General features: G+C 34.7%; 1 long non-coding RNA gene across 1 annotated transcript; it reads left to right on the forward strand.

The window, feature by feature from the left end:
• Nucleotides 1-370: 370 nt before the first annotated feature.
• Nucleotides 371-14,163, forward strand: LOC134695872 (uncharacterized). The gene is made up of 3 exons (XR_010102854.1): nucleotides 371-457; nucleotides 13,332-13,450; nucleotides 13,938-14,163. It is a non-coding gene; the product is annotated as an uncharacterized LOC134695872 (long non-coding RNA).
• The last annotated feature ends 1,435 nt before the right edge of the window (nucleotides 14,164-15,598 follow it).

Consider the following 15,598-nt stretch of genomic DNA (forward strand, 5'->3'; position numbering starts at 1 on the left):
TGTCAGAAAAATATAAACTTTTTTGTGCTTGGCGCAAAACTGGGGAAGGGCTCGGTAGAACCTCGTCCTTCCCCAGTTTCTTAGCCTCATACAAAAAATATGTAAGAGACTGCGAAACTGGGATAGGGCAAGATTTTACTGCGCCTTTCCTTTCCCCAGTTTTATTCAGAATACTAAAAAGTTTATATCTTTATGACATTGATCTAATATTGTTTTTTTCTTACTGTAACCTAAATTAAAATTGATTTTTAAATCGTAACTGTTATATATTATTAGCATAAATATCAAACTGTTTGTATCCCTTAATGAACCCCTGATTGCGGAGAAAGTATTGCATGATGAAATTGACATTGCATAAAATATAGAAATCAACGACAATGGAAGCCCGCAATGAACGGTGTTTTAATCTTTTGCTGACGACAACTTCCAAATCTACTTAGGACTAGGATTTTTTAAGGTAAAAAGTTACGAAATATATCAAAGTAGTTCATATTTCATTTGGTTAATATGGTGATCACGAAATCAAATAACGTGTTCAAACTTGGGGCATTTTAGTTGGTTGCAGAACATGTCCGTCCTGGGACAACTCGGACCGTCTAAAAAAGACAGCTAGGACCATCTATAATGACAACTCAGACAAAGACAAAAGGTACATGTTTACTAAGTTTCAAGTTGATTGGACTTCAACGTCATTAAAAACTACCTCGACCACAAACGTTTACCTGAAGTGGGACAGACAGATGGAGGAATGCACGCACAGACCAGAAAACATAATGCCCATAATTGAGGCATAAAAAGTTGTAAAATAACAACTTTAGAAAATTATGTATCAAGTATATTGCAGCAAAATAGGCTGGAAAGGGCTAAAGAGAAAAACAGTATCAGCGAATACATTGGTTGACAGAAAATTAGACTTTGAAATAAATAAATAAATAAAAGATTTTAAGGAAAAATAACGAGTCTGATGAGAAATATCTAAATTGATACTTCTTTTTTATTCCAATTTTGAGTATATATAAAATTATACCGTAAGCATTAAATTTGCCTCAATGTAGTTACTGCCCTGTAATAAAAGTAAGGTATGTGTATCTGACACAATATAGCTCAAGTTAAATGAAACCCTTTTTCAGACATTTCAAGTATATTTTAAATAATATTAATAATCTTATTATATGAACTTTTCGGAAGTGTTTCACGACTTTTTTTGGGAAAAACTAATTTTATGAAGAAACTGTTGCCATCTTATACGTTCGAATATAGACCTGCAGAGTTTTCAATGCATTGTAAGTCAGGTTATGTATTTTGAAACTACCACAGAACAAACCATTTATTTTTGTGATAATCAAGCCCCCCCCCCCCCCCCCCCCAACCGAATATTTAACAGTTGCCTCCTTAGAAGGACACTATATGGATAACTAGCTGGATAAATAATAAAACACACGGACAATAACAGTTAGGGTACGACCTTTCGTTATTCTAAGGATGGGAATGGGGCAGCACGATTTTTTGCGGATTTTTTTTATTATTTTTAAAGTCTTAACTTGTCGCTAAGCATGCCTATTGATTCCAGCTCTTACCAGGCCACCATATTCATATTCAAAGACCTCCTGCCACCTCCCCCTTTTAACCCCAAAAATTAATTGATTTTCTACTTATTAAACACGAGTTTAAATTGATTGATTGTTAGTTGTTTGCTTTTAACGTCAAGCGACTAATATTTCATATATAGTTTAGGCAGGACGCGAAATTTAAAGTCATGTACGAAAAATGTATACAATATCATAACAAGTAAGGAGATGTGGTATGACTGCCAATTTGGCAAATATCAACTGGAGATCAATGAAGTAGTATTATCAATTATAACCAACCGTGCGGCCTTTGACAAAAAATGACAAATACCCATACTGTATATCAGTTATAAAAGGTCACGTCAAAAAAAAATCGTAAGGGTTCTGCGGAACCCAGTGTCTCGCCTATTTTTGCTGTAAATCACAGGCTCAACAACAATGAGGAAAAAAATCAATAAAAATATTCCTCTTGTTAATATTTTATGATTGTAAGAAAATCACGGTCCATTTACAGAAAAAACGGAGTAATCTTTTTACAAACTTTACTTCTGGATACAATCTTATGATCAAAAATAAGTTTCTGTCCAAGTTTGGTACACACCCAGGATAGTTTAAGAAAGTTATCAAAATTTTAAAAACTTTAACCACAGAGTGAATGTAATGGTTCCCTGCAGAAAAACTAAGTCCATTTAAAAGTAAAATATGGAAAAAATGGTTTTATTTATTTACAAAATTTATTTCTGGATACTATCTAATGATCATAAACAAGCTTCTGTCCAAGTTTGGTACAAACCCAGGATAGTTTAAGAAAGTTATTAAAATTCTAAAAATTTAACCACAGAGTGAATGTAATATTTCCCCGCAGAAAAAAACTATTTAAGTCCATTTATAAGTAAAATACGGAAAAAAAGGAATTTTATTTTTACAAAATTTATTTCTGGATATTATCTTTTGATCTTAAACAAGCTTCTGTCCAAGTTTGGTACAAACCCAGGATAGTTTGAGAAAGTTATTAAAATTCTAAAAACTTTAACCACAGAGTGAATATTTTGTTTCCCTGCAGAAAAAACTAAGTCCATTTATAGTAAAAAACGGAAAAAATGGAATTTTATTTTTACAAAATTTACGTCTGGATACTATCTTATGATCATAAACAAGCTTCTGTCAAAGTTTGGTAGAAATCCACTATAGTTTAAGAAAGTTATCAAAATTTCAAAAACTTTAACCACAGAGTGAATATTTGTTGACGCCGCCGACGACGCCGACGCCGACGGAATGTAGGATCGCTTAGTCTCGCTTTTTCGACTAAAGTCGAAGGCTCGACAAAAATGTGAAACAATTAAGACGAAATAAACTAACGGCCTAAGGGACGACATCAAATTTCGATGAAGGATAAGTAGAGGCTCTTAAGAGCCTGTGTTGCGAACCTTGGTTTATGAGTGTATTAAACAAAGGAAAACGATGGATTCATGACAAAATTGTTTTTTGGTGATTGTGATCTGTTCGTAGATCATACTTTACTCATCATTCTTGCTACTTACAATTTTCTCTATCTGTAATGAACTTGGCCCTTTAGTTACAGAGGAACACATTTTGTAAAAACTTACCCAAATTTACCAAATTAATGAAAATTGTTAAAAATTGACTATGAAGGGCAATAACTCCTAAAGGGGTCAATTGACCATTTCGGTCATGTTGACTTATATGTAGATTTTAATTTGCTGAACATTAATGCTATTTGCAGTTTATCTCTATATATGATAGCATTCAAGATAATAACCAAAAACGGCTAAATTTCTTTAAAAATTACCAATTGGGGGACAGCAACCAACCAACCAGTTGTACAATTCATATGAAAATTTTAGAGCAGATATATAAAAATATACTTAAATAATGATTTTGGCTGAGTTTGGTTGAATTTGGTCCAGTAGTTTCAGAGGAGAAGATTTTTGTAAAAAAATTACGAAAAATTTGTAAAAAAATGACTACTAAGTGCAACAACTCCGTAAGGGATCAACTTACCATTTCAATCATGTTGATTTGTTTGTAGATCTTACTTTATTGAACATAATGGCTGTTTACAGTTGATCTCTATCTATAATAATTTTCAAGATAATAACAGAAAACGGACAAAATATCCTTAAAATTACCAATTCAGAGACAGTAACCCAACAACCCATTGTCTGATTCATCTGAAAATTTCAGGACAGATAGATCGTGACCTAGTTAACAATTTTACCCCTCGTCAGATTTGCTCTAAATGCTTTGGTTTCAGAATGATAAGCCAAAATATACATTTAACCCCTATGTTCTATTTTTAGCCATGGAGGCCATCTTGGTTAGTTTGGTTAGTTTGGCGGGTCAACGGACACAAGTTTTAAACTTAAATTTGGTTAAATTTGGCCCAGTAGTTTCAGAGGAGAAAATTTGTTTATAAGTTAACGACGACGGACGCTCAAAATTCGGATTTGTGGACATATTTTTCAGCCTGTCGACAGGAATACATAACTTTTTTGTATTAAAAGATAAACAGATAAACATAATCTGTTTTATGTTATATTATTTGTAAATTCTGTTTTATATATAAAATGTGCTATAAATGTGCTATAAATGTGTGCAATTTGTTGTTTTTTTTTCTTCAAATAATCCATATTTTTTCGCCAAATTGAGTCCTGTTACCAGGAAATGTAAACATATGGGGCTAAGGGTAGTAATATTTTTTTGTTAAGCTCATGTGGCTCTATTGAACTAATAAAGTTTAATTCCGCGGTCACACTACGATCTGTGAAAAAATGCAAATGTTGACGATCGTAGTGCAATCTTGAAGATCACAGTAAGGTCGTATCACGGTCGTGGTGAGGTCTTCAAGTTCGTGATGAGCGTATACATGCAACTTTGAACATGTTCAAAGCAATCGTGGTGGAATCAGGTATTTGTGAGTTCGCACTAAGGTCGTAGTAAGATCGCAAAGGTCGCTGTATCATTATAGCGAGAGCGTAGTGAAAGCGTGATTCTATTCGAAGAGACAAGTACCATAGTGTGGAAACGGAACTGTACGGTTTTCTAATAATTTGGTCATTCGGGAGACTGTCAAAAGGGGCCCCGACATTTGCAAAAAAACAAGTTGCTTGATGAAAATTTGATGAACTCTTATGTTACTACATATAGCTATGTAACGTTTCTGCTTTAAGTTTTGGTAGCTAAAATATTCTTATAAAGAACCAATAAAATAATAAGAAAGCTATGTGCATCCAAACGTTTTCCTTAGAATGATGGAGCTCCATGTGAAACGATCAAGTTTGTCTCACAACAGAGATCAAAAATGTATAAAAAAACATCGAAAAATGTCTAAAAAAAACCATCGAAAAATCAATGTTTACTACATTGTACCTGAATTTCCACATAAATATATTTATTTTCTCCATGTCGAATATTTTTATTGACTGTACAATCGCTTGCAAGTTTACTGTACAATCACTCTGAGCCTTTCTGAACAATATCTATGAGAAGAACATAAACCGTGTACTATCTCTTCTGCCACATTCATGATTTAAAATTAGTTTATTTTTTCCATGATACTTCTGTCATATAAATATTTATTAAAACTACTGTAATCCAATGCTGCAACACATGTCTGGAATGATTTTCTCTCCCTTTTCTGTTACAATTTAATATCAGTTAGTATTTTTTTGTATTTTTATCAATTTTTTATACCTAAATTACATACTAAAAAGTTGAGGGTAGAGGGAGTGTTGGTGATTGAAACCCCATTCAAGTTTTTCGATTTTTTTTTTATTTTGTGGAATTTCAGGGTGTTCCGTGGTTTGGATCCCGCACCTGATCTGATATCGTTATTGATAATATTAAATGATGATCCGATCATTCAACTGATTTTTTTTTATGGTTTGGTCTTGTGTTGTGATAGGTTGTTTTTTTTAGAAATGAGCGCACTCAGACATTTTTACCCCCCCCCCCCCCCCCCCCCCCGCCAAATTCTGTATGTACCTGTTTTAAGTCAAAAGCCCGTAGTTCAGTGTTTGTCGTTTTTTCCGGCACGGGACGTTTGCGCTTTTTCATAGGACATTTTCGCTTTTTTTTGTGGACACTTGCGCTTCAAAACATAGGACATTTGCGCTTTTTAAAATGGACATTTGCGCTTTTTTTTTATATATATATATATATATATCTATGACTTTCCTCCTCTTTTATCCTGGCTTGGGACACATGGCAACATTCCAGCAGCACCTGCATACGGGGTATATATCACCCAATTGATACGATATTCCCATGCTTGCATTTCCTATCATGATTTTCTTGATAGATGGTTACTGCTCACAAGGAAGCTATTATTTAAAACCAAGAGTTCCAAAAGGTGAAGTTGAAATCATCCCTTCGTAAATTTTACGGACGCCATCACGAGTTGGTTGACCGTTATGGAATAACCGTTTCACAAATGATATCGGATATGTTCCTTACGTCATAACTACAATCCCCTTCCCTTTCATGAATTTGACCTACCGAATTACGACTTTTTACCGAATTTGTAATCACATAAGCAACACGACGGGTGCCGCATGTGGAGCAGGATCTGCTTACCCTTCCGGAGCGCCTGAGACCACCCCTAGTTTTTGGTGGGGTTCGTGTTGTTTACACAATGTGTACTATTGTTTTTCTGTTTGTCTTTTTCATTTTTAACCATGGCGTTGTCAGTTTGTTTTAGATTTACGAGTTTGACTGTCCCTTTGGTATCTTTCGTCCTTCTTTTGCGCAAATGTCCTATCGTTTTACAGGTAAAAAAGCGCAAACGTCCTGTGCCCGTTTTTTCGTGTATGTCATATATGTTTTTCGTAAATTGTTTTATATGAATTAGGCCGTCAGTTTGTGTATTAATTCTTATTTTTCATGTCGGAACCTGTTATTGCCGACTATAATTGCTTAAATCCATTTATTTTTTTAACTTTGAAAATCCTATCACATCTCCTTATTTTTATATTGAAGATATAAATATGGTTTGATAAAATGTTGTTCTCACTAAAAAACAAACTTTTTCGTTAATTTGTCGGATTCTATAGTTGGGAATATTGAAAAGTTCCCGATATAAAAAAAATCATGTTGTTTTCTCTGTCTTTCAGATAACAAGGCCTCTCCAATCCTTGATAAAATTTAATGTTACTTGAGCTTTTTCTTCCAGTAGTTATAGCTTGTAGTAAACAAAAATCTCATTGGAAATTATACCACATCTTCTTATTTTAATATCGTGTTTATTGGCATATATTATACGTGTCTTTTCTTGGATCCGTGGTTAGCTACTACCATTTCACATTCGAATTCCTTTATCAAGTTACAATATCCCGATCCTATGATGAAAAATTCTTTGTTTTATTGTTCAAATATGTATTAATTATTTTTTTTAAATTGCTGGTGAAAAGCGTAATAAGTAAAATTCGAAATATGCTAATTACCCTTGCAGAGCATCTAGTCACATTTTTTTTTATATATAAATATCTATTTTGTACGAGGATTATTTTCATTTTTATTGTAGATTAGATTCTTAACATATTTTGTACTGTCCTTTTCTTTTTGTCTTGTATACTTATTCAGTGGTTGTTTGTTTATGTGTTCAATTTGTTTTTCGTTCATTTTTTGTACATGAATAAGCCGTTAGTTTTCTCGTTTTACATTGTTATTTCGGGGCCTTTTAAGTTTTATAGCTGACTATGCGGTATGGATTTTGCTCATTGTTGACGGCCGTGCGATGACCTATTGTTGGTAATTTCTGTCATTTTGGTCTCTTGTAGAGAGTTGTCTATTTGGCAATAATACCACATCTTCTTTTTTTATATCTATTGTATACATTTTGTTTTTGTCTCTGATAAAGTCACCTTAAAAGGGTTCCTTGATAGGATCTTAAGCCCCAGTCCCACTTGACCACGATCGCACCACGCTCACCGCGATCTGAAATAAATTCAGATCGTGGGGAGGTCGCAGTATGAGCGGCATAAAAATGTAAATTTCCATTGCTTGCAAGATGCTTCTACGTCCTCATTACACTTCTACGACGATCTCGCTACGATTATAAGACGTTCTCACCGCGCTTATTCTGCGACCTCACTACGCTTATCAAGATCTTTCTACGCTCATATAACGTTCTCACTACGACCATACCACGCGTTATCCGATTGCAACACGATCTTACCACGTTTCTACTGCGCTGTTAGCACGCTCTTACCACGATTATACTACGTTCATACTTCGATCTCAGCAAAAACGTAAACATCGTGTTCCATATCAATACAGTTCCATTCTATCTATTTCTGATTAATACGTAGATTTCTCTGAAACAATACAGTCATGCCACCAAAATCTACTAGAATACGTGGGCGTGGAAGTAGAGGTTGATGTAGAGGCAAAGGGAGGTCTGATAGTAACGAATCCTGATCCAGCAGAGATGACGGACCGACCAATGCAACATAAATTACAACCTATTTCTGGTTCATCAAGCTCAAACGACGACATCTAGTGAACGATAGCAGAGATGACACACATGTGTCAATATTAGTAGATAAAGGAAGATATGGTATAAGTCAATGAGACAACTCTCCATCCAAGTAACAATTTATAAAAGTAAACCATTCTAGGTCAAGGTAAGGCCTTCAACACGGAACATTGGCTCACATCGAACAGCAAACAATAAAGGGCCCCAACATTACTAGTGTGAAACCATGCAAACAGGAAACCCAGCGGTCTAATCTATATAAAAACGAGAATCATGGTTGGGAAAATGGACAAGGAATCCTTATTACAAACAGACAAACAAAAACATTGGGAGATTTCATATTTTTTATGCGAAAATGACAATAAGAGTGAAAGTCGTAGTATGAACGTAGTGAGGTCGTACGAAGAGCGTGATGAGGACGGCAAGGGCGTGCTAGAATCGTACTGTGAGTTTGGACAGCGTGGTGTAAACGTGGTATGGTCGTAGTGGAAGCGTAGTTGGGTCGCGTTGAGAACGTGATGGTCGTAGTTAGGTCGTAATAACGTCGCTGTGAGATCGTAGCGCAGTCTTTCCGAATAGAACCACACTTTTGCTACGCTCTCGCTACGATGGCACAGCGACCTTTGCGATCTTTCCACGACCTTGGTGCGCTCTCACTACGCTTCTACTACGACCTGTTTTCATCACGACCGCACCACAATTGTTTTGAACATGTTCAAAGTTGGCCACGCTCATCACGATCTTGAAGACCTCACCACGACCGTGCAACGACTTTACTGCGATCTACACGATCGTACTACGATCATCAAAATTTGCATTTTTTTCGCAGATCGTAGTGCGATCGTGGCCTAGTGGGACTGAGGTACCCCAGTCCCACTAAGCCACGATCGCACTACGATCTGTGGAAAAAAATACAAATTTTGATGATCGTGTAGGTCGCAGTAAGGTCGTACCACGGTTGAGGTGAGATCTTAAAGATCGTGAAGAGCGTGGCCAACTTTAAACATGTTCAAAACAATCGTGGTGCGGTCGTGGCGAAATTAGGTCGTGGTAGAAGCGTAGTGAAAGCGCACTAAGATCGTAGTAAGATCGCAAATGTCGCTGTACAATCGTTGCGAGAGCGTAGCGAAAGCGTGTTTCTATTCGGAGAGATTGCGCTACGATCTCACAGCGACGTTATCACGACCTTAAGTTCAGTATTTTTGTGATTTTACTCTCTACTCTGTTACCGGCCACAAAAGAGCTCGTCAACCAGAGAATTAAGTTAATAAACACAAAGTTGTAATAAATTCCAGTAATTTTAAGTTTTTGAAGCTCTTTGGTATTGTATTAGGTACTTTAAATGAAAAGAAAAGTTACAAGTAACATATCATATTAGTTTAAACGAGTAAACACTAGGGAGAACAGACAACTGTGGTCTCGGTCGTATATTGGTTTGACGTTGGCGTCGTCGTCGTCGTCCGAAAACATTTGGTGTTTTCGCACTTTAACTTAAGTATAAGTAAATAGAAACCTGTGAAATTTAAACACAAGGTTTATGACCATAAACGGAAGGTTGGGATTGATTTTGGGAGTTCTGGTCCCAACAGTTTAGGAATTAGGGACAAAAAGGGCCCAAAATAGCATTTTACTTGGTTTTCGCACAAGAACTTTCAGTAAACAGAATTCTATTAAATTTTAACATAAGGTTTATGACCACAAAGAGAAGGTTGGGATTGATTTTGAGAGTTTTGGTCCCAACAGGTTAGGAATTAGGGACCAAAAACGGTCCAAAACAAGCATTTTTCTAAGTTTTTGCACAATATCTTTAGTATAAGAAAATAGAAATCTATGAAATTGTCACACAAGGTTTATGACGACAAAAGAAACGTTGGGATTGATTTGGGGAGCTTTTGTCTTCGTATAAAGCTGCGCCCTGCGGAGCATCTGGTTATTTTAGTGGCCCTTTTAGTGGAACTCATTATCCAGTGAAATAAAAAATAAAAAAAGTATATCTACTTTTAAATACTCTTACAAGTCATTATATTTTTTTAAGTGTCAAAAGTATAAGTTGAGCCACCATGTATTATACTATAGGTGTTTTTTATACGACCTCAAACATTTTTTTGGATCGTATAATGGTATGATGTCGTTGTCGTCTGCGTCGTCCGAAGCCCAATTGGTTTCCGGACAGTTTCTTTAGTTTAAAAAATAGATCTTAATGATTTTTTTTCTGAAGCGTCAATACCACAAAAGGAAAGTTAGGATCGATTTTGGGGATAGTTGTCCAACCGTTTTGGAATAAGAAGCCCAAAATAAGGATTTTTCTATTTTAAGAATACTAACTTGTGTATAAGTATTTCATTTGCTCTGAAATTGTACCACAATGTTTAAAACCACAAGTAGAAGGTTTGGATTCGTTCACGGGGTTATTGGTCAAAAGTTTAGGAATAAAGGGCCAAAAAGGGACCAAAAGCAAGCATTTTTCTAGTTTCAAGACAGTAAATTGAGTGTAATTGTATTGACCTCTCTAAAATTGTACCACAATGTTTCACATAACAAAGGGGAGGCTAGGATTAAGTTTTGGAATAATTGCCCAAATATGTAGGAATTAGTGGGGCCAAAAAAAGGGCAAAAAAAGAAGCATGTTTCTAGTTTCCAAACAAAATTTGTTTAGGTGAATGAATCTCTCTGAAATTGTAAAACAAGGTTCCATACTACAAGGGAAATGATGGGATTGAGTTGAAGGGTTATTGCTTAAAAAGGGGGTTTCAATAAGGGTTTTTGAGGGGGGTTTAATTTTTTAAGGGATTCCTTTTTTTCAAAAAATTTCGAAATTCTAATTTTGAAAAATTTAAAGAAGAAGCCTTCAATTGCACAGTATTGTACAGTAGATTTGTTAGATCTCTGGCCACATTTATTTTGTGACAAAAACCTTTATTATGACAAAAATTCGATCACAATCCAAAATTCAGACAGTATCAAGCTTGAATATTGTGATCAAATTTGCTCCAACCGTTCAGGGTTGGACCACTGCGGTGGTATAAAGATGTGCCCTGCAGAGCACCTGGTTGTTGTAATTATAGTTTGTTTATTTAGATCTATTGTTTAGTTTAAACATATTTATTTATAGTGGATTGGGAAACAAGTTTTGCAACTTATATTAATCCCTTTCCACTTTGCGAGTGCGAGTGCTGCCTTGTAGCGGCATTAGCCTACTCTTTTTCGAAATCTACAAAGGTGTCTTTAACGTGCAAGAGATGTGGCTCTCTCTTAGATCTATTATTTACATTTGTATATTAGTAAATTATTCATTGATGTAGTTGATATTGTATGTAGAGAGCCTTCTTGAAATTTGGTTTAATCCTAATGAGTTTTTATTATTATTATTATTATAACTCGCAACTCAACTTTTAAAACTCGCAACAAGACTTTTGTAACTCGCAACTCGACTTTTGTAACTCGCAACTCGACTTTCGTTACTCACAACTCGATACTCGCAACTCGACTTTTGTTACTCACAACTCGATACTCGCAACTCGACTTTCTTAACTCGCAACTCGATACTCGATAAAAAGTGAATCTCTTGCGAATTGCCGAAATGATGTCAGAGGCGGATTAAGGGGGGGGGGGGGGGGGGGGGGGGGAACTAGGGAATCACCGAAGCTTGAATGGAGCGAGGCCCCTCTTAGGCAGTCAGCGGGCCCCCACTTATGACAATTACTGGATCCGCCACTGGATGTTGCCATCAAAACTGTGTCACTTAATAATTTGTCTCCGGGTATATTGTTATGCAATCTGTAACTGTACTACAATGGTTATTTTATGATTGCCATGGTAAGGATTATTTTGTTTTAAGGGGACAATGATTTGATGGGGTTTTTTTTAGGGGGGGGGGGGGGGGGGGTAGAGTTGACGAATAGATATAATCATTTTGATCTGTTGCTACGCAAGTTTATATTTTACTACAGCAAAGCTTCATTTTCACTTTTTTATACGCCCGTTAAAATTTTGACGGGACGTATTATGTTATACAAATGTCCGGTGTCCGTCCGTCAGTCCGTCTGTCCGGCGTAAACATGTCGCGCCGTAACTCGAGAACGACTTTTCCAAATTTCACGAAACTTATTGTAGTTGTTTCTTATGATAGTCAAATGATCTGTATACTGTTTGGTCAAAATAAGATTAAAACTTTTTGAGTAACGGCACTTTGTAACTAAAATAGGGGTGTGGTTTTTTTTCACATGTCGCACTGTATATCAAAAACAATTTTTGAAGATTGCTTAAAACTTTACACACTTCTCAGTTATATTAATTTTAAGATCTGTATACTTTTTGGTGATGATTCAAAATTTCATTTTTGAGTTATTGAGTATTTTGTAAAAAAAAGGGGGAGGAGATTTTTACATGTCGCGCCGTATCTCAAAAACGATTTATGATTATTGCTTAAAACTTTACACACTTTTTTGTTATATTAATCTTAAGATCTGTATATTTTTTGGTGATGATTTAAAATTTCGTTTTTCAGTTATTTAGTATTTTGTAAAAAAGAGGGAGGGTATTTTTACATGTCACGCCGTATCTCAAAATCAATTTATGATTATTGCTTAAAACTTTACACACTTTTTTTTTATATTGATCTTAAGATCTGTATACTCTTTGGTGATGATTTAAAATTTCATTTTTCAGTTATTTAGTATTTTGTAAAAAAAGGGAAGGGTATTTTTACATGCATGTCACGCTGTATCTCCAAATCAATTTATGATTATTGCTTAAAACTTTACATACTTCTTTGTAACATTAATCTTAAGATCTGTATTCTTTTTGGTTTTGATTCAAAATTCTATTGTAGTGATATTTAGTTTTTTTTGGGTTCATTTGTCCCTCTGTATCTCAAAAACAATATATGGTTATTGCTTAAAACTTTCTCAAAATTTATTTATGATTATTGCATTAAACTATCACACAAGACGACAGGCGTATCATGCGCTCATGGCGCAGCTGTTTATTTTAATTTGTACAAAATTTAGTTCCTGCATTTTAAGTTGCAGAGAGTAAATTTTCCTCGTGCTCTGGGCATGTTGGGCAAAATAATTTCTTTCAAGTCTTATCAGCCTATAGTAAAGTTTTAAAAAATCCATTCAAAAGAATTGGTTGTCATATTTGTTTTAGCCCACTTTGCTATATTCATAAATTTTTATCCGTTATCATTGTCCGTTCACTTATCTAAAATTGTAAAAACTGTTTTCCTCTGCATACTAATGAGCTTAATTATTTTACCAAACTAGGGAACAAGAAATCTTCATAGGGATACATAGATTGAACATTTTCTAAATGGATCCACAGAACTCTGTGTCTCACCTGTAGTTGCTAATGTTAGTGTAAAAGTGTGATGTTGACTATAGTAGTGAGTATATTTATCAGTAAAATATAGAATTTAAAAAATAATATATGTGCATGTATCATACTCCATCCATGAACTATGGATAATTAAAACAATGTTATAGCAATAACTAAACAATATTCATAGATCTAATTTTAAGGGTTAACTTATTATAGCTCTTGAATCATTTTTTTATATACGCTTTGAATTTTAAATAGTTTGGCCACAAGCATCACTGAAGAGACAAGTGTTGTCGAAATGCGCATCTGGTGCAGAAAAATTGGTACCGTTAATGTTATTATTATTTTTTTATCTTGTTCTAGTTTATCTTGGAGACGACAATGATAAATTATAAATCACAAAAAATCCTTAATCTCACCATTGCACCTGTCAGAAATGCTAAATATATATGGACTCATCTTTAAATTCCTTAATAACAACCCTGATTGGTAAGGTTACTGTAGTATTTGATGATTATTTAAGAAAATTGTACCCTGAATTTGTTTTTTAGATTTCAGCAACAGAATGAAGAATTCCAAGAGTCTAATACGGTTTATTAAACAGGATTTTATTATTGAATAAACACCCTACAAGAATATAACATACACATAAGTAACTATGTGCAGGGAAGAACATTTAAACAAAACTGTAAGAGACATACAGTGGTGTATTTTTAAAGAGACCGAAAGAACAGGACCTGTAATAACTTGCCATGAGTGTATATTTTCCAAACCAGAAACTCGTTCATAATAATATACAATTTAAATTAAAATTATTGTATGAACATTACAGATAATGTCTCAAAAGAGAAAATTTAGTTTTAAATGAAACATTTAAGTACAAAATATTGAAATAGTCTTTCCATGTTGTGGGACATGTAGAAAGTTTATGCTTTCACCATTCATGTAGCTCCATATAGAAGAATTGGTCCATGTCCCCCTCCCCCCCCAAAAAAAAAAACCGCATTCGTATCCGACGACAATCAATCGATAAAAAACACCAAACAAAAATCAAAAGGGAAACATACCATCGACACTTGATACATGTAGCATGCTCTGCATTGTGAATGAAAACTAAATCAACAAAGATTTTTTTTATGTTTTTTTGACATGAGACAAGCAATGAGAAGGTTCCTACCTTGGTACAGGCGTTTAAATAAATTATTTTTAGAATATGTAAGTTGATAAATGGATTAGAAAAAAATCTTTTGTTCTGTCTTTTGCAAGTAAGACCCTTTTCCCTGAGTAATTTGTTTCAAAGTTGATCAACAAATACAACTAAAATCCAGGATGCAAGTCATCTATGTACATGACTTTGCTTGTCTTCTTGCTTTATTGTCGTGCCTGTGACATGCGAAAGATACAGATAACAATGCTACGGCGTTAGCTATTTGTATTGAGCTTCATATTTTATATGGTAATTGACTGTAACTGGAGGCTTCATACCTTGTGGCTTATACATGTATAACGAAAGTCTGTATTATGTCTGTTGACCTTGACCTCATTTTCATTGTCAAGCAACTGCTTGAAAACAAATTTCTATTTTTATTATGTTAATTTCTCACTTACCTATTAGTGAACTACCGAATTGGAATATTTACCGGGTTTGTAATAACATGAGCAACAGGATGGGTGCTATATTTATATGTGGAACAGGATCAGCATACCCTTCAGGAGCACCCGAGATCAAACCCATGGTGGGATTCGTGTTGCTAAGTCATTAGTTTTCTATGTGTCTTGTGAACTATTATTTGTCTAATTTGCACAGGTCACTAGTCAATGTTAAATTTAGGTTTTTTGTCTATTTCTTTTAGCAATACTAGTAGATAAAACTAGATATAGTGTATGAAATGATTTTATGATTTAAATGTCTTGTCTAGCAGGGGTCATCTGACGAGTCACCTTGACTTTATTTTTTCATGGTTCATTGGTCAATATGTAATTTTCATTGTTTTGGCTGTTTCTTGTATGAGATAAGCAATAGAAAAACTATATTACGTGTGTATAATGATTGTCAGCTATACATGTCTTTCTGACTTAAATTGGTTTATCTCACATTGACTTCATTTTCATGGATTTTTGACAATGTGTGATGTATGTGACACCTGTACTCAAACTCTTAACTTGGTCTATCAGCATAAAATAATTCGTGAATATAAAAGCAGGCGAAACG

This window comes from Mytilus trossulus, chromosome 14 (genome assembly GCF_036588685.1).
Source record: "Mytilus trossulus isolate FHL-02 chromosome 14, PNRI_Mtr1.1.1.hap1, whole genome shotgun sequence".
Lineage (NCBI taxonomy): Eukaryota > Metazoa > Mollusca > Bivalvia > Mytilida > Mytilidae > Mytilus > Mytilus trossulus.